Source organism: Neofelis nebulosa, chromosome 2, assembly GCF_028018385.1.
Source record: "Neofelis nebulosa isolate mNeoNeb1 chromosome 2, mNeoNeb1.pri, whole genome shotgun sequence".
Classification (NCBI taxonomy): domain Eukaryota; kingdom Metazoa; phylum Chordata; class Mammalia; order Carnivora; family Felidae; genus Neofelis; species Neofelis nebulosa.
The window spans coordinates 42,359,321-42,369,579 of record NC_080783.1 but is presented as its reverse complement, the minus strand read 5'-3'; positions in this window follow the sequence as shown (position 1 = coordinate 42,369,579).

Here is a 10,259-nt window from a genome sequence, read left to right as displayed (position 1 = left end):
ACACATGAACATCAGTGTATAAATTTACATATCTCAGGTGAAACCAGGCTTTTTAAACTCCTGAACTCCTAAAGGCCACCAGCCCATAACTCATCAGCAAATAATATAATTTTAACATCATTTTTAACTTTTCATCATGGCAAATATAATGAATAAACTAAACAATGTATGAATATAAATATAAAGTGCAATAAACATCTATAAAGAAAATACGTGTGTAATCTATAATGTTAAGCAAGAAATAGAACAATGTCGGAGACTCAGAAACATTTGTTGGTATCCTTGCCTGATGCTGCACCCTTCCCTCTATCCTAAAAGTGACTACTATCTTTACTCTGGTTTATAATTTTACCTCTACAAACATGTAATGATTTAGTACTTTAAAGTACTTTAGTACTTTAGTCATATCTTATATACCGTAAAACTAACATGTTACCTAAGTTAATCTCCTTGAATATCCTGGACTTATTTAACTGTCCACTGGATGTTGGATTTTTTTATGCCCTCATGAACTTAAAACTCAATATACTCCAATATATACTTAGTAAATCCTACCCAGTCCAGACTATTTTGTATTCCATTGATCCGTCTTGTATTTTTATTGAAAGCATCAACTCTCACCCTTCAAGTTGATCCTTCACATCTCTCTTTCCCTTACCTACTTCTGGATAAGCTAACTCATGTTCTTTTTTCTTTCAAAGTATTTCCATAGTTATGTATTTATTTATTTATTTTTTTATTTCTAGCACTGCCTGGCAAAGCCCTCCCCTATATGTCTTCTGGGATATTGCAGTAGCTATCTACTTCCTCCCTCTGCTCTAGGCTCAGGACTTTGGTCCCTGGCCTATCCTCCAAACTAGTTTTACAAACCACAAGTCTAGTTGTAGGTTTTCTCTTTTTATGTTTCTATTGTTTCCCTTTCATCTACGAGACAAAGTTCCAGACTTTCATACGTCATACAGATAAATTCACAGGCTGGCCCCATCCAGTTTCTCCCTCCTAATCTGCCATTTCCTCTCCCTCACGCTATACTACAACAATTACAACAGTATAATATTTCCCTGGGCAAACCATTGTGTTAGCGGACAATACTTACTCTTTCTCTTCGCTGGCTCATATTTCCTTCTCATGGACAACTACATTTTTAGAAAAAAAAAAAAATCAGACATTTACCAGGAAAAAATTATCTCACCCTGGCACAGCCTTCATCCTAGAAGAGTCAGTGTTCTCTCCACCCTATCTCTATACCTTGGATACATACTTCTATTTTATCACAAGGTCACAACATGTTGCAATACATTCCAGGGATACATTTGTCATTTTGACCAGTTGTGAACTTGAAATTAAGATAAAATGTGATGTATATCTCTATATTCTCAGAAGTAAGTATGGTTCCTGTTGCACAGATTATTACTCGACAAGTGTTCAGTTGCATTTTTTTCTTTAACCTCTTTTTTGTGTGTCATATTAATTCCTATTTCTTGCGACAGCATGTGAGTTATTTTGCTGAGCTTAATTTCTGGATGTTCATTGTTTGCTTAAAAACTTGCTACTGATTCAAGGGACACTTGCAAGGTTACAAGTTCCCAGGTCTACCAGTGTAACCAACCACTGAATAGCCAAAGTCAAATCCCATGTTCTACATGACTAAAGGGGTTTAAGCCTATATTTATGAATACATCTGATTTTCATATTGTTTATTACACTATAAATCATTATGGAAACAACAGTCCATTTTATCTGCTTTAAAATGTGCCTAGGGCCTATTAACCAGTGACTTCATCCAAGAAGTAAATATATATAGTATATGCAGGTCATTAACATTTGCAAAATTGAGATGACAAAGTCATATTTCCTCTGAACTTTCATCATTTTTGTCTAGTTTATTTTCTGAAATGACTCTTTGAAATGAGCTACTATAAATAAAAAGTTTGGGAAACTAAGTTCTTTGTATCCAATTGCTACTGTTTTTCTATCTTAATGAGAAAGAACAAACCTTATTTTTCCACATGCTGAAGAAAGAGAAATGAGTGTTTATTTGTATTTCGGGACTAAATTACTTTTGCACAGAAATCTTTCTTCTAGATAAATACTTTTTTTCTGATTTATAACCTACCATGTATACTGCTGCTGTTTCTTAATTCTTTTTATTAAATTTGATTTTATACAACTGCTATTTTATTGTGAAAATTATGATCAAGCCTTGCTAATTTGTAAATTGTTTTGACTAGGTTGGTGTGATTATGAAAATAATAAAACTCATAGAAACAGAAGAAAATAGCCTCTCAAAGTCTTTCCTTGGTGTTCTTTTCTCCCTATTAGATGCATTGTTAAGATTTTGTGGAAGTAGCTATTCTAGTGTTGGGTTGCTGCTGCAGAACTGGTAAATACCTGGGAATTGCGTATTCAACAGTGCTAAAAGATTGCAACTTGTAGCTCGAGAATGGTATATATTTAATGATACTTGGGTGATAAGGGGAAGAGATATAGAGCATTCATTTTGTGAATTCATGTTCACTAAGGGAAAACTTTAGACAAATGTGAAAGACAAAGAGCCATGCCTTTGTTAGAGTTTAAACAGTGCCTGAAGGTTATAGAAGCTGGCATTGTGAGAAAACATAGTAACCTTTATTTCACTTTTGTGTGTTTTATATTTTTATATAGCACTTTGTATATTTTAGATTGTAGTGTCAGGATATATGCAGCTGTTCTCTCCATGGTAATTACGTATTCTTTCCTTCCTTCCTTCCTTCCTTCTTTCCTTCTCTCCTTCCTTCCTTCCTTCTTTCCTTCTCTCCTTCCTTCCTTCCTTCCTTCCTCCCCTCCAATTTGTTCCATCCCTCCCTCTGACTTGTCTTTATTTATATTATTTTCCTCCAAATTAGAGCTAAATACTTGTAAACTTGGACGTTGGTTAATAGATGCTTATGGCTTGATATATGATCAAATATAAAAAAAATGATGCTTAACAAATATGTAGATAACTAGCATGCTCTTCTTTTAACTGTACTTCAATGAGCATAGGACATCTAATACATTATTTATTGTGACATACTTTATGAATAAAGTCAAACTTTAAGATAAGCTTTACAACATGGTCAGATTAATCTTCCAAATGCACAATCCAACTCATATCCTGTCAGTGCAAATAAATGTTCATCGGTGTTCTACCCGCTATGAACAGTGTACTACTCCATCTGACATTCAAAGCTTTGAAACAATGGATTGACACTTTCCAGCCTTATTCTCTCCCATTTACTATTCCTGTCTCCAGGCTTCAGTCAAATAGAGCACACACTTCCAGATAAGCCTATATATTTTTTAATTGTGGCAAAATAGACATAACTTAAAATTTACCATTTTAACTATGTTTAAGTGTATAATTCAGTGACACTAAGTACATTCACAATGTTGTATAATCATCATGACTATCCATTACTGGAAATTTTCATCATCCAAATGGAAACTCCTTACTTTTTCTTTTGTTTCTAAAGACGTACTTTTTTTCTTTAATGTTTTATTTGAGAGAGAGAGAGACAGAGACAGAGAGAGAGACAGAGAGAGAGACAGAGAGAGAAGGAGACACAGAATCCGAAGCAGGCTCCAGGCTCTGAGCTGTCAGCACAGAGCCCAATGTGGGGCTCATACCCACAGCTGTGCAATCATGACATGAGCTGAAGTTGCAAGTTTAACCAAGTGAGCCACCCAGGTTCCCCTGGGGAAACTCCTTACTTATTAAACAACAACTCCCATATCCCCCGCCCCACTCAGCCTCTGGCAACTACCATTCTACTCTCTGTCTCTATGAATTTGACCACTCTAGGTACCTTATATAAGCCGAATCATATAAGATTTGTCCTTTTAAGTGTGGCTGATTTCACTTAGCATGGTATCTTCAGGGTCAATCATGATCTAACATGTGTCAGAAATTTTTTGTTTTTGTTTTTTCCCCCTTTTAACTCTGGATAATATCCCAGTGTGTGTGTGTGTGTGTGTGTGTGTGTATCTGTCTATGTTGTTGTTATTTAACCATTCATCTGTTGATGGACATTTGAGTTGTTTCCACCTTTCCCCACAAGTTGCATCCAAGATTCTTTTCCATACCTCAGATGGTCTACTGAAGGCCTCCACCTGGAATCTCTTGCTCAGGAGTCTGGATTTATAACCTTCTTATAGTATTTATAAGCAGTCCTCATCAGATTTCCCATCTGCATTAGAATTTGTGAGCTAGAGGTAAGCAAGTCTGTCCTGCAGGTTTTCTTCAGAATATCTAGAACGAATATATACAATAATTTACAAATAGTCTTTTCTCTTGCCTTCTATTGGAGGGTGGAAACTGGGGACCCTAGGCTGCCTCCATTCAGGACCAAAAACAACATTGACACTGCAGTGAGGTGGGAGGGCAAAGATAAATAAAATGCCACAAATATTTTCTACTACTTTGAATAGATAGATAGATAGATAGATAGATGCATTTTTTTCCTTGATTAGGTGTTCTCTTACTGCTATAATCTTTCCTTTTCTCCAAAACTTCAACAAAGTCGATTCAGACAGGCTCTGGTGGTTTTCTCTAATGTTTCTTGTTTCTTCCGGTCAGCAAATAAGATCCAATTTGCTCTGTGTTTCATATTTTTCCATCATTCTAATTTATCTGGAAACTACTTTCTTATTTTACAGACTCTCCAAAGTCTCACATAAATATCAGGCCATTTCTTCCTGAACATGTAACATGTTCTCTTTCCACTGACTTTTTTTACTCAATTCCTTCAATTGGAAGTGACACTTAGTGATACTTAGCCTCCTGGAATAATGTTTTTCAAGCTTGAATTATGTATTTTTAAATAAAAGTAAATCCTCGAAGATTCTCAGCTTGCATGTTTATACGTTAATCTCATATTTTCATTTTAAATAGACTTAATATGTATAAACATAAAGTATGTTTCTTTAGTAGAATACTCATATAATTATTATACCTGAAACGTGAATAAAACAGAAAAGAGCTATAAAAATTACTGTGGTTCAGATTAAAGTTACTGCTGTATTATGAATAGGATTGTTTTGCTTGAAAGCTTGGGTTTAATAAGAGAAAGAAATATTTGTATTTTCGTTGATCTACAGGTTCAATCTAATTCCTATCAAAATTCCAGCTTTTTTTTTTTTTTTTGTAGGAATTGGCAAATAAATTCTAAAATTCATATGGAAATGAAAGGGACCCAGAGTATCTAAATATCTCAAAAAAGAAGAACAAACTGGAAGTACTCAGCCTCTCCTGTTTCAAAACTTACTGCAGAACTAAAATAATAAATATTGTACTGTAGTGTCATTCAAATTCCAGAAATACAGCCCTATATCTGTGATTGATTGATTGATTGATTGATATTTCAGAGAGAGAGAGAGAGAGAGAGAGAGCATGTGAGCAGGGGCAGGGGTCAGAGGGAGAGAGAGAGAATCTTAAGCAGGCTCCACACTCAGGGCAGAGCCCGATATGGGGCTTGATCCCATGATCCTGGGATTGTGACCTGAGCTGAAGTCAAGCATCAGATGCTCAACTGACTGAGCCATCCAGGCACCCCATAATTTATTTTTTATAAGATTGCTAAGGAAATTTGATGGGACAGCAGCAAACATTTCAACAAGCGATGCTAGGACCACCAGATATCTGCATGAAAACAAATGAAGGTGGGATTCTCTCTGATACCACCTATTAACATGTTCTCCAAATGGATTATAAGCATAAATTTAAGAGGTAAAACTGAATCTTAGAAAAATTGTGGGAGTACATTTTTGTGGCCTCAGGTGAGGCAATGTGTTCTTAGATATGAGAGTGCAGCAATGGCAATAACACAAAGGAAAGAAGGAAGGAAGGAAGGAAGGAAGGAAGGAAGGAAGGAAGGAAGGAAGGAAGGAAAGAAGGGAGAGAGAGAAAGAAAGAAGAAAGAGGACACATCAAAATGAAAGACTTCTATGCTGCAAATTATACCATTAAGAGAGTGAAAAGACAATCAACAAAACTATTTGCAGATCATAAATAGGATAAAAATATCCAGAACACAGCAAAAACTCTTGAAATTCAATAATAAAAAGACAAATAACCCATCTAAAATTTTTGAATAGACACTTCTATGAAGTAGTTAAACCAATGACCTGTAAGAGTAAGAAAATATATTCAACATCATTATTCATAAGGAAGTGTACATGAAAGTCACAGTGAAATACTTCTTCACATGAATTGCTTTAGTAAAAAAGAAAAAAAAATAGAGAATTAACAACCGTTGATGAGAATGTGGTGAAATTAAAACTGACAATGTTAATGGGACTGTAACATGGTGCAGCTCTTTTGGAAAACAGAGTGGCACTTCCTAAAATTGCGAAACTTCACGTTACCATAGGACTCAGTAATTTCACACACACACACACACACACACACACACACACACACCAAAACCCACAATGTTGGTTAAGTCCAGCTGCTTTACGCAGGATGGCTAAAGAGATTTTTAAAGAGCTAATGTTGAGCTAATGACAGAATAAGGTGAGAAAAGTCAGCCCCTCGGGTTCTGAGGCTAGAATGTTGCAGACGAAGTTTAGTAAAATTGTATAACTCATGATTGTATGGCTTCTGAAAGTTATTTATTTGAGAAGCAGATGTATAGTACTGTGCTAATATGGAATAATTTAGTCCATATAGCAAACCAATAAGTAAATACTATTCATCCAAACCAATGGATATAATCTATTATTTCCCATTTTCCTATATTCATTTGAGGATACTGTAGTACACGGGGGTTAATTAACTTTTCCCAAATTACATAGTTTTCACGTTAATTATTCCCAAAATACATCAGAGCAAAGGGGAGTATGCTGCTGCAGTGGAACTGAACACTGCCATCCTTTGAAAATTTACCAACCGCCTAAGTAAATAAGATAGAAAGAAAAGAGGGGTCTCAGCACTTCTAACACCTCCAACTATGACATTTTAAAGGGATATTATTAATATGTATAAGGTAGCAAACTTTTGCAAGCCTTGTATTTACCAGCACATTACCATAGCAATGTGCTGATTTTGCAAAAATGTCTAATAAAAACAATATAGGAGTATTTAAAGAGTGAATTACGAAGCACTTGTATACTAACATCCCTTCAAAGAAACAAGTCCCACTGCATATGCCACCAGATGCCTTAAGCATGAACTCTGCTACAAAAGACATTTACTCTCAAGAGTCAGGTGGAAAACATTACCCTTTCATTTTCCAGGTTGCTATAAAGGTAACCAGTCCTTGAAAATGAATCAGGGAGCAGAATATTTACAAGAGGTGGAAATGCACAAAAGGACCATTCCAGTTTCCAAAGAACAAGTTTATTTCCTTGAAAAAGTTGCAAGTACACATGATATTTTAAATGCAAATTATAATCTTGTGAATGGCGACATCATCATCTAGTATTATTTTTCTGACAGCTCACCCCATATAAATAAAGGGTATGAAAAGGGTAGTAAAGATCAAGGATTAAAGGTTGAAAAGTAATTGAGTTTACTTGGAATAATGGGAGATTTAACAAAAATTCAGTGACAGAAAAGGGACAAGGGGGAATGAAAATTTGCTGTCCATAAAAAAAAGTGGTGCAATATTTGAAAAGTTTTGTCTTAACGAATAGAAGAATATCAAAACTGGAAGACATGGTTACTATAAACATCAGAGCAATGATAAAGGTTTATTTTTATATGATATATTACTTTTAAATCCAATAAGATAAAACAAAATAAAATTAGATTAAGTTAAATATTCTGTAAAGAAGTGTGGCATTGGAAATATTTCAAGAACATTTTAGATATTAGTGACTAAATGGATACAAAAATATGAATGAGACTTAAGTTCAGTTTGTAAAACAAAATAAATAAATCTATTGCATGCATACATACCCTATATAATAAAAGCTGAAGTACTAGAATATAGAAAAATTAAGTACAAGAAACACGTATTTGCCATTTGAGAATAAGGTATCATTTTGTTTTAGTTTCAGAAAACAAGTTGGTTTTATAAAGGAAGATAAGTAAAATGATTTAACGAACTCTCCTCAAAAAGTTTAGACATGTGCCCCTATTTAATTTACATTTTAAATAAGATAAAATATCCTGATATTTACAAATATATATAAAAATCAAGAATGATTTCAAGTTAGGTTTTTAATAATGATATATCAAAGGTACTCCTACATATTTTTGATATAGACTCAATTAAAAGATGCTTTTAAATAGAATCCAATACACATGAATACTAATGACAACAGTATTATAAAAATTACTTGATTCTTTATATTTTTTGTATTGAAATAGTAGAGGAAAAACTAAATTTAAGAAAGTAATGAAAAAATGCAATGTAACTAATTTTAAAGGAAATGTACAGGCTAATTATTCTATTTTAATTAGACAAAGCAATTTTAGAGAAATTGAAAAGAAGTCATAAAGATAACAAACAATAATGACATTTTTAAAGGAAAACATTTCACTAAAACTTTTTTTTAAAAAATCAGGAAATAATACCTATACTAATATCTTACTGCAAAATTCCTCCGTGTTCATTTTGCTCTTCTTTTTCTATTTTCTTAAAGTAGGAGATTGCAATTTAGATTTTAGAATTTGAGATCTTTATTCTTAATATAATCATTTAATGCTACACATTGTTAAAAGCTTTTATAACTTAAAATTATAAAAGCACTGTTTTCATTCTGCAAATCTCATTTTTTCTCACCTCATTTTCAAAAATCCTATTTAATATCTCATTTCTTATTTTTGTACATGTAATTTCTTTTACAAAGATAAGTCTAAATTCGTTTTTCCTTTAAATATGGTTTCTTCTTACATGAAAGGTAACATACTATAGATTCTCTATTGCCCCTATATCTCACCCCTCTTTTTGTTCATTAGCATATCCTATTAATAACTCTATGTCAGTTAATAGAGATATCATTGTCTTTTACACTTCACAGCATAGTATTTTGTGAATATTTCATAGTTAATTACTTTTCCATGCACGGACATTTAGCATGTTTCCAATATTTTGCAATTATGTTTCCAACATTTTGCAAGTGTGAACAATACTGTAACACTGCTTAATTTCTGGTTATAATATTGTTTATTGGTGGAGGTGTATGGTCAGGGTAGATTCCTGTTGTAGACTCTGGGTCTGGAGTTCTCTCTTGTCCAGCAACAGAGTGGACGCAAGATTGAAATGCAAGAGAGGCTAATGTCCAGGAGGAGACAAGAGCGCTTGAGTAAGGGTCTTTGCTGTTTTTATTAGGATTTACAAGCATAATGGACATGCACAAAAAGACAATGAAACTGTGAACATTAACTCGTGTATGAGGGAAAGGGGGTTTCAAAGATATGCGGTGTTAGGAGTCTGGGTCAACACAAAACAAAATCCTGGCACTGGGCAGATGGATGTTTACAGTGGACATGAGGCACCATGTCTGTTTATCTTAGATGGCCTAGGGGATAAGACAGATAGAGCATGCTACCTGAGGGTCAACAAGGCACCTTACTTTTGCTAATAACCTGCCCTGCTGTGATCTATAGCCCTGTTTACCTGTTTACCTATACTGGTCCTTTCCGCCTGTGAAAACAGTTTTCTGCTATTGTCCTAAATTGGAGGGTAGCTCCACCCTGAATACCTAATCTTGTTTACCTAATCTTGTATGCTTTCATCCTGAAGCTTCCTATTCCTATATGCCTTTTTCACCCCTGGGTGCAAACTCAGGGAATTCCTAAGCTGATTCCCCACCAATTCCTATAAATGGGATTTCTGGGTCAAAGGAAAGCTCATAGGAAGTTTGTTTAGTATCGCCAAATTCTCCTCCAAATGGTTTGCCACCTTGTATTTCTACCAGTGATGTATGAAAGTTATTTTTTTCCTAGTTGCATGAATTTCTCTAGTACAATGTTAAACAGTACCAGAGATAGTAGTCAGCCTTTCTTGCTTTTAGTGAAAATGTCTGATGTTTTGTATGCATGTGCAACATGGACTAGCACTAAAGCATCCCTCAAATATTTTTATCTTTGAACTTTAAAAGTTATGAATGTTTGTTAAAATACTATTGGAAATATTTTAGCATCTATGGCAATAAGTATATTTTTTTCTTAGATCTATTAATATGTTACATGAAATTAATGAGATTCCCAATGTTAAATCAACCTTAAATACTGTCCTTGGATTTAATCCCACTTGGTTATTCTGAATTATTTAATGTGATGGATTTTTGTG